We start from the raw sequence: 16505 nt of genomic DNA on the forward strand, positions 1-16505 counted from the left end.
AGCAAAGTGTGAAACGGCGAAATCTACACAAGCAGCAACACGGTCAGAACTTCGCTCGAACAGATTCACAAACATGAAATTTGTTCTTTTTCCATCATCTGCTTTCATGTCACTAACCATATGATTAGTTTCCAACATAAACTGTAGATAAAGATGGAGGATGCGTCTCCACTCGCTCGCGCAGTAGAGATCGTGATGTTGAGCTGCGTTATCGAGATCCCGTCGATGCAAGTGCTCGACCAATCAGGAGCCAGTCTCTGCTGTCAATCATGACATTTCACCCTGTTTTATAGCATGAAATTACTAATTAAACCCAAACCTACTGGAAAAATGAAGACTTGAACATTAGTGTGATAAATCTCTTGTTTGACAGGCAGCAATTTTAACAGACTCCACACTTATGGAAGCTGCTACATAGTTTGGTGATTACAGAATGTAAAGTAAATTGAATGGTTAACGCTGAAAGTCATGAATAGCATCAAGAGCTGGGTTCAATTTCATGACAACACAATGATATGTAATGTTGTGCGTTTGATGGTTGATTGGTGTGTTTGTCAGGATGGGTGGGACCAGAAAGAGCTCATTAAACTCCTATTTATTTTACGAGCGTGTATGTTTTGGTGCAGAACCAAATAAAACTCTGGATCTGGCAGATTTAAGAGGAGGGCGAGATTTGTTCAGCCACTGTTCGTTAATACATTTTGGCACCAGATAAAGGGACAAAGGGGCAGATGCAGGAATTTTGTTTTTCACTTTCTTTAACATCGCAAGTTCGTTCTCTTTGACGAGGAATGTGCTCAGTTGACTGGGATCTGCCGCTGTCTTCAAGTTATTGACTCATGTCTTAAAGAGTTTGTTGCATCTCTTCTGCTAAACTCCCATGTGTCTTCACAGAGAAACAACTTTAGATCTGTCTGTTTGATCCAGGTTGAAGACGGATAGCTCCCATCATTCTTTGTCTTCATCATTAAGTGTGTTTATTCTTAGCCCTGTCAGTCGTCCATCAACGGAGAGAGAGAGAGGGGGGGGGGGGGGGGAAACATATATTTCAACCTGGGCCAAAAAAGGGGTGCAGGTTCTACCTGAGAAACTGACTGAGATTCATCTGAAATGCTTGTGTTTGTGTTGGCCTCCAGAACTAAGAGAACAACATGGAAATCCCCTCTTCATGTAGCTCCTTCTTTCCGCCCTCTCTGCTGGCGTCGCCCATTAAAGCACTCATGCTGTTCACTTTATCATTCTTATGACCCCCATCCTCGGCACTGGTACTGAGGCTTTCCTCCCCCTCTTTCTCTAATTCATCATCCTTTATAGAGACTAATAGGCTCGGGGTGACACCAGGGAGAGCCGCCGATGACTCCTGGCTGCTCAGCTCCACTCAGAGTGAAGGGTTTTCATTTGCCTCCAAGACACGGTGGTATTCATTTGTTGCAATGGCACCCAATTTTCTCCTGGCTCGGAGCGCAAAACTCTGTGAGTCTTCGCAAACGGAGATGTACAGCCCCAGTTTAGAAGTGCTGCATGATGCCGTTTCCCTCCCGGTCGCCTCTTACTGTTAATATAACTTGTTTCATATTAAATGGCACGTATTTTATTTTGTAACTGCAGGACACAGTGGGACACGAGCAAAGATGAATTCATTTTCGCCTTAATGCAAACTCTAAGAGGCCGATTCGTCCAGGAGAGTGTTCTCACTGGAAGAAGATTAGACATTGGTTGTTCAAATTGACTGAAGAGGAATCATAACATTGTTCTAACTGCGTCGTTGTATTAAACATTACATTTCTTTCTGGAGAAACCTTTTTAAAATCAATCCAAATGCGCACAAAGTCAAGTGGATGCTAACAATTCTGAGTTTTCTCTGCACTGGTGTTAAAGGTTTAATCCAGCTCAAGTAAAGATGATATTTGAACCAATAAAAGCCAGAGTCAACCTCTTAAACTGCCAATAATGACGTCTGGCATGAGTTGGAACAGGAATATAAGCCACCAAAGATTTAATATAATGTACCTCAACTTATACTCAAGAGATAATGATATGTAGCCTAACGTCCCTTCTCTGCCGCCTTAATTTTAGTCTTCATTTCATATTTTGGCTTGAGACCTGTATGATTTTGCATGAGTTCACTGTTTCTGCAGTTGTGTTCATAGGAAAGTGCAAACACCAGAGTGTGACATAGAGGAGCCGGGTGCAAGAGTGCAGCTGGAGGGGGAGTGAGTCAGATCCTTTTGCTCATGCAAAGCACTTAGTTCAGTATGAGGCTCATGGAAACACATAAATCATCAGTGTGGGGGTTCACTGAAAAAACCCTGAAAGGGAAAAAGCACATAATTAATATTTAAATTTTCCTATATGAATTTGTTGCAGAAGAAGAAACAAAATATTCCAAGTGGAAATAAGTCGTATGGGGTGTTGCATTTCCAGAAGTGTTATTTGTGGAATACAGACGATTACCTGGGTGAGCTGAGTTATAGATCTCATCATCTAAATAAATGAGAAATTATTAGGTGAATTAACAAGGTGATGATAACATCATTTACTCTTCCTAATTTCAGACAACGTGGGAAGAAGATGCTAAATTACTCCGCTCAGAAGCCGCTCATCTGTTAATAGTATCTCCAATAAAGGGTAATAACGTTTGATTAACCAGGACGTGCTTCCTTCAGGGAGAAAAATATTAGGTTGAGAAATGTGTTTATTCTTAAACTGAATAATGGGGGACATTTATTCAGGCTGGAATGTCTGAGGGGACAAGACGATCTACCACAGCTTTTCTTTCAAGCTCCAAGTCATTGATTATAAATATAAGCATTAATATAAGAGGGAAATATACAGTACACCACCTGGACCATGATGCGATGCTTTAAATGCCAACCATTTGAATTATGAATGTGCCATAAAGCAGAGTTAAAAATAACCAGTGTAACTGTATCTAGTGTGTTTCAAATGATGTGGAACATTTACTGCAGTCTGTGGAGCCCGGCATTAATACTAATGTGCTTCTATTTCTCCTCCCTGTCTGTGTGAGCTTTCAATAAGACTAAAGTCACCGATGCTGTAACTCAGGCGACGACAGTTGAAGGTGCACGACGCCAACTTTCTTTAAAACAGGCCTGTGGCGTGTCTAATTTTATTTGGACTGGATTTGGATTTCGACAGCCACCAGTCGAGAGCATTTTTGTCCTTCGGGACTTTATTAACTTAAGTTAACTTGACAATTCGGGACAGAATGCGACTGGAATTGAGCGCTCCATGCATGACAGGCAGATAATCCAACGATCTCCGATGCTGCTCGTTTTATTGCTCCCACTCGCTAAGTAGAGCAGATATAGATTTGACGACTGTACGATTAAATAATGCCACATTGCAGATTTCAATGTAATGAACCACTTAGTCATCTCCTGACTCAACTCAGTGCTGCCAAGACGTGCAACTGAACTTTGATGCTGGATGATTCAGCAAAACACTGGAGGAAATGCAATGACGATATTTCACCTAAACACTGGCAGGGTATTGTGTCACCGCAGTGTGTGTGTGTGTGTGTGTGTGTGTGTGTGTGTGCAAAATAACTCAATAACCCATGGACGGATTTTCTCCAAACTTGGATATATACTTATCATTTATAATATAATTATGTCTGAATGGGAGAGAATCTCCAGATGATGAGTTTAGCATTCTGCAAGATGTCTTTGCAGATATTATTATTTTTATTATTATAGTTATTCATTGACATAGTCATTGAGGCATCACAATGAAGTCAGAAAATGACGTCATGCATTGTTAAAAAAATAGTTTATCTGAAGCTTAGATAGATATAGAAAAAAAGTTTGTCATTGAATAAATGATGTTATTGACAAGTGCTTGACTTGTTTGTTTGTCAGGTTCACAAACTCAGCACAGATCTGCGACATGAACTCTGGTCTGCAGAGCCTCCACCTCCAGGTCCTCGTCCACCTCCAGGTCCTCGTCCACCTCCAGGTCCTCGTCCACCTCCAGGGACAGGTTTGTGAACGTTTCTTCTCTGGTAGATCCTCTAGCACAGGTTTCAACAATCCAATTATCTGTTGTGACCTTACTGATTGATTCAGGCTCAGTTCATCAAAATGACACTAATCAGCTGTGGACGTGAATCCCAGTATATTGTTATATTTCCATTAAGAGAAGCTGTTTTATTCGAATCATTACTTGTTTATTATCAGATTTCCGATAAATGTCTTTTCTTCTTCCGTATCTTCTCTTTGCTTTGGAACTCTCTCAGTTGAGAGGAATCTCAGAACTCGACATGCAAACATGGAGACAAACTGTGGCCCCATGTGAAAGGGGTCAGATCTCAAATCTCATGCAGATGATCTCGGAGCAAAACTTCCCATCTGCTCTGCCATGCTGCCCCGCAGTCCCAAGAGAGCGCTTAAACAGGCTGTCCCGAAATTAGGAGTGCGACCAAAACTTGCTCCATTGGAAGGAGAAAGTTGTCTTGACCGTCTGAAGGTTCATGTGACGAGAAAGTCATGATGGATAAAAAACTTTCAATTTGCCAACTGAATGTGAAAAATAATCTCTTTCATTATTTATGGTTTAATGCAAATACAAGAGCAGACGTGTGCTTGTCCTACGAGAAGTAAACACAACTTAATATACAGTAAAGAACAGCTTCCATATCGGTTCCTCTCCTCCAACACAGCTAACTGCTGCAGAGTCTGACATGTTTGGAAGATTTAAAATCACCTCAGAGTTTAACCTGGACAGTAAAACTGCCCAGTGTCCCCTGGGATTAGGTCCATTCTGGATTTATATCAAATACCAATGTTCAGACCCAGCACAGAAAGTAGAAGTAAGAATGTGGTGGAGACGAGACACTCTGAGTTTACATTCATAGACCTGAAGTTAACCTGAGTTACCGTAACCACAATCTTACCCTGAAGCACAACCAAGTGTTTTACCTGCTGGAGCCAAACCAAACCTCAACCACATTACTGCACGGTTACGAAATCAGTAAAGCTGCTTAAAACAACAATGCAATAATTACTTTAAACTTGTCCGGTTCAACACTTTGTACGTTACTTCTGATACGAGCAGTAAAAGAAGTTTGATTGAGGATGAACTATATTTTTCTTGTGTTTTCTGTTCCCCCCAGTACGATAGTAAGTATTATGCCCAGCTCCCCATGACACCATATTTCCTGTAATCCACACCTCATCCTTAACTCTGCCACCCCCCATTTTCAAAGTTCAGATCATTGATCGGTAACTTTGACGCCTGGACTCTGGCCCCCGGCCAAAATGATAACTGTTCATATGGGACGATGGAGCTAAGTGCTAAATCAATGGGGCCGGCTTCTCTGATGCGGATATAGCGTTACTGAGAAGGCCAGTGGCCCGAGGTGGGGAAGATGTTTCCCCGGGGAAGACTTTTGGAGACACACCACCGCCGCCAGCCGAAACTCAGGGGTTCATCATTCACACGATCAATTACATCACCTTAGCACGAGTGCTGATTTTGGAGGAGTCACGGTTTTGTCCATCAATATCCTCTCGCGTGGTTTAATTGATGTGACAGTGATTTATCTCGCAGGCGTCACCGGTTGACGTTCGTCTCTGTTTCGGTTGCGTGTGTTGACTGTGGAGCCGAATTAGGATTTTAAGGAGTTCCGGCCCAAGTTGTGCAAACAAAGGACGTATGGTTTGCATGGGATCGTGTACGTGTGTGTGACTGACTGTCACTGAAAGTCAGACAAAGAGACTGAGAGAGAAAATAAAGCAGAACCCCAGTGATCCTGCTCCACGGCTGCAAAGTGTCTTATTAACATCAGGACACTTCGCCGTCCGCACATTTCCTGTCAGGTCGACGTGTAACCGCAGGGGAAGGTCATTTTTCAACTTTGCTTTCAAATTAAATCCCCGCCCTTCTTTGCGACCGGACCACAGCTTGATTGTGATCTGACTTTGGCGGCTTGGCGATCATTAGGGCCGTACAGCGTCATTCTCGGGCACGGCAAATTAGCACACCCGTCCCAAATGGACATTACGCATGCACACAATGCCAAACCGTGCTGTGGGGGGAGGAGTCTGGGCGATGTAGCTGCCACATTAACTTGTTTCCATCATTAGCTTCGCTTTTGCTTATTTCCCTCGTGAGTCGTGTGTTTTTTGTTTTGAGGAATGTGTCTATCAAGGTTGATGTGAGGCTCAACTGTACTGTTACTGGTTATATGTCAACGATTATGTGTCCCACTTTATTTATTTTTTGGTTTTCTTTTGTCTCTTTAAATTAAAAAACAAATCCCCTGAAAGGCATCGATGAAAATGAGGATTTAGGTTTCAGGCAACATAGGCATTTGCCAAATGAGCAGTTCCTCAAATAACACCACGGTATCTGTAATCAGCCCCGCTGCCAGGGTCTCTGCCTCTTACTGTGATAATGGTGGCTGATACAGTGGCTTCAAATTAGCCATCGCATCTGTTGTTCCCATTGACTTGATCGTAAATGTGGTTGGAACAGGAATCCAAACATAGAACAGTGATTCACACAAGAAGAAAAGGCCCCATGTCAATGTTTCTGAGGACTTGTCATCAAATGAATCATCATCAAATGCGAGCAGATGCATCCAACGCTCCCAGGCTGTCCGCACATGGAGCTATTTCTGAATCAACTTTGGGATCTTTACTCCCTGAAGGATTAGAGTTAACCTGCTGTCCCCGGGAGCCCCCTCCAACGAGCGGGCCCGGGAACATAAGAGGGCTCTAAAGATGGAGCATCGAGCCGGCAGACCGAGCAGTTGTGCCTGGAAACCTGATAGAGCGCCCCTCACCCAAAACCTAAAATACCAGCAGAGATCAATAGCTGCAGCATGTTATCTATTGTCCAGCAGAGAGTATTGCAAGTCCCAGTGTTTCAGGGAGATAGATACCCAACTCATCTGCCAGGGATCTGCACAGCAACACGATCAATGATGATGATTTCAAGATCAAATCTTGTCTTGTTGCTTGATTCCTGCAATCGTCAGTTTGGGTTTTTGCTTGAAGAAAGTCCGGATGAGCACCGAAGTCATAAGCATCCATTCTCTGGAAACCAAGAATGTCTGTGCAGGGCTGCGTTCAGCTCGGACAAAACACGAAAAATGTCTTGCTCAGAAATGTCAGAGACAGATGACTTGTCCAATACTTACATAAACCACTCGGGCTGCATTATATTGTTGAAAAAAAAACATAAAATAAGTTAACATTAAATAACTATGAGCTTATTTTAATACATAATGTCATTATAATAGTCTTCGAACACCATGCAGCAGCTTGCACAATTAGGATCCATCGCGTACGCTTTCTGTTTATATACACGTCCCTACTGATTGGACGACACCTCTGACACACCCACTAAACGAGAGAAAACGTAGCTGGAGGCCCGTCGCACACCTTTCAGGGCAAACCTGTCGTTAAACCGCCGGTTGAACCACATATTTCTGAGTAAAGGGTTTTGAAATTAATTTTACCGCGGAATTTCATGACAGTTGATTTAAAGTGGAATTCCACAGACATCAAAATGATGGTGGAGGCATTTCTGCTATTTGCATAAGACATGCAAATCTACTTCCTCCCCGTGTGGGTCGGCCTCAGCTTTTGAAAGTTGAATATGTGGGGAAACAATAAACCAGAACGAGTTCTTCTGGTTTATCGTCTTTAATCATTGTCAGTAAGTTTGACAATGTCAGGGTTCTCTGGAATTGTTTTGTGTTTTTTCCGATCTGAACCGAAAAAGTTCCACAAATATCATCATTTATTATTCATGGGTAGATGTGCCATTGATAAATAGTTTGTAAAACAACAACATTCCTCTTTTCAACAAACTGAATCTTTGTTTGAACTTTATTCAAACTCCGCGAGGGCAAATACGATAAACAAAGATTTTCCGTGCAATGCATCTTAACCCCGATTTTGATCAACACAAGTAATAAAAAGAATTGTATATTAATGGTGATACGAGAGCTGCTGCCCCACTGATCCCTCAGAGAAGAAAAAATGCAAATACTTCTACATTTAATGAGTATCGTGTCATCTCCGCCTTTGCTAAAAACAATATTGAAGACGCAATGAATTATTTTCCTGTGTTAAATAAAGAAAAGGAAAACATTTCCCCGCATAATTAAAAGCTGGTCTGCAGCCTCCGGGCATCTCAGACATCGGCTCAAACTGTGAGAAAAGATGAAAAACAGATCCTGCATAATCGACAGTGCCTTCTGTGAGTCAGTGAAAGTGCACCTTACTCAGACGCCTGTGTGGAATGCATTCTGGGTAACATGCTGTCTGGCCCTCGTGTCCGTCATCTTAAATAGCAGCAGAGACAGAGCACTTGTGGACCTCTCTGGCAGATTTATGGGCTGTTAACGTCTTCCCCCGTCACCGGCTGCATTCTCGCTGCTTTTGTTTTGACGGTCCTGAATGCAGGTTGGGATTCTCCAGGCCGACTCACGTCCAGGCCCGCGTTTTCGTGGAGGGTCCGTCCGAGCAGGATCCGGCGGCAAGGGGTCGGCCCACCCCTCGGGGCGGCGGGGTCAAGTTTAGGGAGACTTTTCAGCAGATGGTGTTTAGAGTTCAGTCTGTCACTCAGGAAGAACAGAGAAAGAGGAGAAAAGACACTTTACGGCTTTAATTGACTTGTGTGTGTCTCAATATTGACCCGGCTCCCCTCCCAAAACCATCTCCTACTCATCTCCAAAATGAGACACTTAAGGTCAAAACGTCAGCAAAACAGTCCTTAAATACCACTTATACGCCGCTCACTTAAATATTGATGATAATCTGAGTGGCTCGACCCAGGTCTCGTTCAACTGGAAATCAATTATTTTACCTTCTTTTGCAAACAACTGAGAAGAAGGGTACTCGTGAATTTTCTAAGGTCATTTTCGTTTTTTCTTTAATTGAATCTGAAGCAACTTTTCACTTGAGGTGACATTTACAGTTAGTGACACAACCCATGTTTTAACAGGATGTTGAGTTTTGTTCAGATTTTTATTTTTTAATGTATTAGGAGCTCGAACTTTGAAAACTAATCCACCTGGAAAAAGCAAATTTGATAAAGTTGTACAGTAATAAACCTGAATAATCACAACGACCACAAAGCATATTTAAAAAAGATTAAAAGATGCTAAGAGATCACAAATCAAGACATGAAATAGACTTTAATGTAATATTTCCATCACATTAACATCTCATTGTGCTCTTTTCATCCAGTGTGGTTTATATCTGATTTTATCATCTTAATAAAACAAATCATAAATGTGGATAACAATGCTAAACGACTTTTCTTTTCTGGAATTGATGGATAGATGGACGAACACCAGTTAACCTAAACAATTATGTTTCCAAGGTTTTCAGGTAAAGAGCAGATAGAAATGTTGGAGCCTGACAAGATCTGAGGAGTGAATTAATTCATCTTGCACTATTGTTGCTTCACACGAACAGAATCCGGCGTTGCTCTCCTGAGTGACACGTACATCATTTACTCCTGTTTCCTTCAATCCCCTGTTATGTTGGTGTGGAAGCATCCTGAGAATAATCAAATAAAAGGTACACGGTTTACACTGGTTTGCCATCCCACTCATCGCACTGAGCTTATAGTCTAATGGATAATTATTTAAATGTTGATCATGTCGCTTGAGTAATTAGCGTTTTTGATTATGGCAACAGTCACAGGTGAATTAAAGGGAGAGCAAAATAAACGACTTTGCTCTTATGGATTATATAACTCACTGGAGTTTTTTTAAATAGAGACATTTGTGCAAATTTGTGAACTGAATTCCCACTTTCAAAACAGAACCTGTCCTCGTTTAAAACGTAACGTGCGATATCTCCAGGAGAGCAGGCTGAGACGGTGCAGCCGAGGGAGGCCGCGGTCTTTAAGTGAGAGGGATCGGATTCCTGCAGCGAGATCGCTCGGTGAACTGAGCCGTGACTCCAGGCAACCCTCTTAGTGTACCTTTTTTTGCTTTGGGAAAACATGTCTGTTGAAACAGTCAACAGAGTGCACCGACACACAGCAGCCTCACTCCGCGTTTACTCAGATTACCCCATATGGACGCCCCTCGCCACATGGTCCCCTCGGCCCCTCCAGCAGCGACCACAGCTCCCTGTCCTTGAGAGGGACAGAGGATATGTTGAGAGGACGCTGTGTGTGTGTGTGTGTCACATGTATATTAATGTGCATGGGTGTGGATTTGTGGACCTGGGTGTACTTCTCACACTGCAGGTCATCAAGCAAGTAAATAAAAATGGTGAAACCCACATTAGCATTTTCGTCATTTGGAGGCAACACAATAGGCTGCGATCAAACCATCACCTTACAAAGCAGACATGGTGATGAGCTACCTGATACCTGACGTTCGTCCCTATTTGACGTCTGTATTGTTTGGAATTATGCTTCTGGCCACCTGATGAATGGAAGTTCAATATTGACTCTACTTTTCGCTCTGTTTTGGTCTCCACCAACTCCTGAGGGGAACATTTGGCTCTTCAGCTGCTGAATAAACAGCTGTTCGCTACACAGACGCTCTGATTTGTCAAAAACAATCTTAATTCGAGGTCCGCTTACTAAACTTTTCTGTAGCTCTCAGCTCCAGTTTGTTCACTGGTCGTCGATCTGTTAAAAATCCGACGGCGCACGGAGCAGACTCGGTTAAATGTGGCCTTGTTATTCAAATTTTCTTGTTCATATTATTTTCCTCTCCCTTCAACAAGAAAAGAATCTTGAATTCTGAACAAGGAAGAAAAAGAACAGCCGTGTGTTCTGACGTCAGACACGCTGAGGTTCCGAACCCTTGCAAACATCGTAAAAAAAATGAAAACCATTAAAAAAAACGTGCGGCCACATGTTTATTCTGGGATGGTGGAGACAGAGCTGAAGGGTGCTGGATGCTGGGGGTTGGTGCTGATGGTGGCGGGGCTATGATGAGCTGTAGTGCTCATCCATCAAGACCACTTACACGCCATAGGATCTGCTCTATAGCTGAGGGGGGAAATTAAGTTATAGACCCACATCTGCTGATACCTGCTGGTTCATTAGAGCGTCCGCCTGCTTAGGCAGCAACTGTATGGCATCGAACGCACTGGAAGAAATGAGGGGTTGGCTACCAATGTGAAATAAATCCTTTGTAAGAAAAACCCTTAACGTTAATTTACAATATTTGTAAGAACTATGTGGTCCAATTAACTATTTCCCTTGTGTGCTTTGAAAATACAGTGGAATCAAGTTGTGCTTTATTCTATGATGTCATTACAGTTTTTACCGATATAAATTCATAATCAGCAAATAGTTTATTTTCCACACGCTAAGAAGTTATTACGTCGTTTAACCGATAACCCTGTGAGACGGGAAAATAAGATGCAGGGGTGGTGAAGAGACATTTCTTGCAGCACATCTCTGGAGTCATCTGCAGTTTTGGGAAGGAGGAGAGAGAAGGGCAGAGATTCAGAGTTCATTTTGAACAAGAGGCCACTATCAGCACGAGTCCGCCACCACAGCAAATCAAACTGATTGGAAGCTATTGGTTTGGCGCTGGTGTTGCTGACACTGACAGAAAAGTTAGATGGCTGTTGTTTCAATTAGTGGAGGTGGGGTGCTGAGTGATGGGAGTGGAGAGGAGAGGCAGCTGCTTTTTACTGCACTGAACACAATCATGTATGACACAGAGCTGAGGGAAGGAATTCTTGTATGATTTTTGAATTATAGATTAGACGATGCAAAGTTTAGTTGTAGACTATTTGTTCTGTAATTCACTTTTTTCATATATACTTGTTAAGTAACAGACATACTGGATTTATATATTTCCCGAAAAATTATAAAGCTGCGAATGTAACGGTTTCCTTGTTGCCGCATCTTGTCTAATACTTCAAGTTTATTTACTTAATCTGAATTTTCCAAGAACTGCTAACGTCAGATGTCATTTCCCATAAAGACAGGGGCTGTGTGATGACAGACAAAAATCTGCTGTGTCATATTCGTTTTTGTTCATGTCATTTTGTGCTGCAAATTCATTCATTCTGTCGTTCGGCCAAAGTGACAACGACAGACTTTGTCACTGCGGCTTCGTGTTTTAACAGAAAAATATTCCGAAAATACAATATTCAGAATACGGTTGAACAAAATCCTGTTTGCCTCCTTTGCATTTACTTTGTATTTATTCAGGAACTCTTTGCTGACTGTGCATCTCACCTTTCTTCACTACGGGGATGGAAATTCTTGAAGTGCTCCGGTGGATGCATCCCCTCGCTGCTCCAGACGGTGCAGTTACAATTAAGCATTTCATTTCTGACAGTTGAAGCAAAGCCACCGAGGCTTGAAATGTATGAATGATGGCACTTAGTGAGAAACTACCGTCCACACCCCATTAACCACCGTCCTTCACACAGTAGATGGGCTGATTAGGGCGAGTCATAAGTCAAATGTGCAATTCAACATGTCTTCCTCTGGCCCCTATCTGGTCCCAGTCTTTAGATCCACAGCGGGGTGGAGATGTGAGAGCCAGAGGATGCTGGCTCCTTAGCTTGATCGTCCCATAAGGGTACTTCCTTCCTAAGTAGTGCTGTTCTCCTTATCTCCTTACTTCAGATTAGCAAAACTGAGGTGTATAAACCACTGTTAAGGGGGGGACACTAGGTAAGACAACTACAAGTTATTTTATACTTCAATACCCATGTGTTAATGACTCTTAGAAAACCCAACTTAACTTAACAGACTCTCAAAGCAATCAGCAAAATGAAGTTTAAAAAAACAAGGTCGTAGATCAGCTGCTTATTTCACGTCAGACGACCTCGAGCAGCCGCCCTAATTATGACGGGAGGACAGGAGGAAGTCAGTCTCCGCAGTCGGAGACGGTTGGGGGTGGATGGACGGGTCAACAAAACACAGGACGTCCACACAGGAGACCGGTTTGTTTCCCACGTGAAACGGACCAGCGTTTGTTGTTTTTTACCCATGACTGTTATTGTAACCATGACGACAAATGACCTTTGAGGTTAGGGGAGTTCTTAACTTAATCCAAACCACGAGCTTCTCCTAACCCTCAACAAGTATCTGTGCCTGAACCGGATCAAACCCCGACTGTCCATCAACCTTTAAAGTTCAGATGCTCGGCAAAAACAACCCACATGGTCTTTTAGGTCAGAGACCACTTACTTATTATTGTTTTAGAAAATCATATATCTAAAAATTAAAAACGATCTTTTATTTTACTGTATATAAATACGCAAAGTTAACGTGTATTCAGGCTGTCAGGTATATATATTATAAATTTATAAATGTGTTTATTTAACACACTCAACACAAAACTTGGTGGACGGATGCAGTGTGGATCAGGAGAGAAGCCATAGTCTGCAGCATTTACCCCAGAATTCACTCTGATTCTGGAGTTTTACTGACATCAGATGGTGAATACACAAGTTTAACTACAACAGAACAAAACTGTGATGTTCGTGTCATGGCCAGAATTCTAGAATTATCATAATGTGGTGATGCAAAACGCTGTAAACAAAAGTCTTTCTCAATGAGTTAAAACACAAAGACATGTTCAAGCCTAATGTCAATGATGTACTCTAACATGCAAAATGTACTTATCTTGATTTAATTTAGATAGAGGTGTGCAAATATTATAACACGTGTGATATAATACAAATATTATTGGTTATATTTCAATTCTCAACTTCCCAGGATCATTTTCCAGGCCAGGTGTTGCGGGCTCTTTGAACACTCCCACTCTGCTGGAGACAGTTTGCATTTCACGCTTAAATTTCAATTTGTTTCTTGCTGTTTCCTCAAGTGCCCGTCCTGATGCTATAATTACATTTGGGCAATAGAGTCCACAGTATTTCAATTAGTAAGAATGGGGCACATTCCTCCGCTGCTGCCTCACTTTGTGATTTCCAGCTGACACGAACGCCGTCATGTGATCGCACCACGAGGCCGGCCAAGCAGGACACCCAGCTGGGTGTAATTTCACAGAAAATATTGCCTAGTTAAAGTCCTTCAACAGCGAAATTTACCTTGGTGCAAAACTTTAGTAATGAAGAAATTGCATTACATGGCAGTCTTATTCCAAATGTTCCATGTAGGAATAATTAGAAATAGAATAAGCAAAAATTTAATGTCTGTCTCTCTGCAGGTGACAGTAAATTGTCTTTGCCATGGTTCCTCAGTGAAAACAACAACGTATAAAAGAACAATTAGACACAGAACAACTATATAAAACAACTATTTAAGCTCATCACACAGCATGTTAACCTACAGGGCTCAAACATAAATCCAAGAATCTCATAAGAGCACATTCAACGCATCACGAACACGACAAGATTTACAGTCATTAACGTTTGCCTGGATGCGGCGGGGGATCGAGTTTGGTCCGTTGCAGTTTTGCTACTTTCATAGAGGCTCGCTTGATACGGATCTCTTGGATTTCACAGGATGTCTCCTTCACAGCGTGTGAACGCCCTTAGCCACCATCACCCAACAGGTGATATATGAACTTCAAACCATTGATGTCAGCCCATAATAATCCCCGAGACAAAGCTGAGAGTGTTTGGGGAAACAGAAATACTACCACCATGGCTCCGCTTTCAATAAAGCCCGTCCACGTTCATTCGTTCATTCATCAGCCTATCTCTGATCCCGTGCTTCAGTGGCTTTACCCTCAGCCCGACGGATGGTGAGGGGGGGATCAGGTTAATGGTCGTTAACGGTAGAGATTGTGACGCAGATGAACACTTTCTTGTTTCTCGATAAGACGATTGTTGCTCCTGCTTTTCTTTTCACTGAAAGTAAAAGAGCTGTGGTACACATTATCATGAAGGACGTCTTTAATTCATTATTTCACGTAGACGGAACAAAAGATGGACGATTAAGATGAAATATCACAGAGACAAACGCCACCATCTTGTGCATTTTGGAGTCTCAGCTGTCAATCACGTGTTTCACCCCATTTTTTTAAAGCATCAAATAACTAATTAAAGCCAAACAGAAATATACAATAAAATGTATTTAACTTATTATAATTTTTTTTGTTTGATCCATGTCCCATCCACTAACATGGTGGAGGTAGGATTTATGACCTATATCCTGCAGCCAGCCACCAGGGGGCAATCAAAAAGCTTTCATTATTGTGGAGCCTGAACACTGATGGGTTTAGATTAGCTAAGTTAAAGCTAAAATAAGCCTGCGTTGATTTAGAGCCGAGATCCTGTGCACGTTATTATTGCTGTTGTGCTAAAGTTAGCTTCAATTCACCCAGAGGGTCTTTGGGAAATGATCCTCAATGAATTGAAGTGATAATATTTGGAAGTAATAGTCATTGAAGTACAGTATTTTGGACGGGATTACTCCAGAAACAAATAAAACTCTTCTTTATAAGACAATACTGTGAAATAAATAGTTGAATTAAATTCATTAACTCAATTTGTCCCCTTATAACCACTATATCTATAATATATACTATTATTAAATATAATATATATATAATATAATATTTTAAAACCCAAGTATATGTTCTGCATGTAAAACATAAATCTATAATGAATTGTTCTTAATCACATAGTTGTTGACTTACTAAAGGGGGTTGATAAATATTGTAAAGAATTAAGGTTATTAGAAATAATACAAAAGTTACTGAAAAGAACATTTAAGCCAAGAAAAGTTGTGAAGTACAAATACCCAACTGCAGAGTATTTAATGTACTTAAGAAAATTACTTAACTGAAATACACCAGGTGAGAGAAAATAAACATCTTAAAGTAAAATATCTCCTGCTGTGCTTCAGTCTTGATCATTTCTGTTAATTAATCCTCTAATTTCTTCAGCGGTGGCGTCCGGCTCAGATCTGAGGCCTGAGTTTTAACCATCATCGATATTCTTTAAACTTCCTTGCCCTGCCGTAACCTGCAGAAAGATTAGTTCCCACAAAGGTTAGTTTTAATTGTGCCAGAGTAACGAGCACTCCATCAGCAGAGGAGCTTAATGACAGCTAAACACAACATGTAGGCCGTATCAATACGCTCGCTCCCCCGGCGGCGCTGCTGCTGTTGTTGTTGTGACTCCCCTCACGTTGGGCGGCTGTCAGCAGGTCGGCCGCGGGGAGCTCAGAGTGCAGATGACAGGTGGAAGAGCAGAGCGGCTGCGCTGGAATGAAAATGGCTCGGCCTGGACAGCATGGCGACAAAACGTTTCAAGAGGCCGGACAGCTCAGAGGATCCAGGCGAAGAGATGCTATCCAGACGCCTCCGCCAGCAGCGCCTGAGCTGAAGTGTTCATTCCACGAGTCAGAGCGTCGATCACTGGCTGTGAGTGCAGGAGGGGGGAAGTTGGGGGAGGGGGGCGTCAGGGTTTGCTGTTTTTTTCTCGAGCTGCGATCTCCAGGCTTCGAGCAGGAGACGCGGGAATGCGTCGATATTAGCCGAGGCCCTCGGCGTGCTCGGACACGTCGCGCAGAGTTCAGAGGTGTCACACTCCTCTGACTCTGCTGCTGTGTAATGT

The 16505-nt window shown here is 42.2% G+C and overlaps 1 long non-coding RNA gene across 1 annotated transcript in view; it reads left to right on the forward strand.

The window, feature by feature from the left end:
- LOC138411525 (uncharacterized) overlaps positions 1 to 3997 on the forward strand; it is a 31691-nt gene extending 27694 nt beyond the window's left edge. The window contains exon 3 of the long non-coding RNA XR_011244147.1: positions 3882 to 3997. This is a non-coding gene — a long non-coding RNA (uncharacterized lncRNA). The remainder of the gene's footprint in view (positions 1 to 3881) is intronic.
- The last annotated feature ends 12508 nt before the right edge of the window (positions 3998 to 16505 follow it).

The sequence above is a fragment of the Paralichthys olivaceus genome, chromosome 9 (assembly GCF_024713975.1).
Source record: "Paralichthys olivaceus isolate ysfri-2021 chromosome 9, ASM2471397v2, whole genome shotgun sequence".
In the NCBI taxonomy this organism is placed as follows: Eukaryota; Metazoa; Chordata; class Actinopteri; order Pleuronectiformes; family Paralichthyidae; genus Paralichthys; species Paralichthys olivaceus.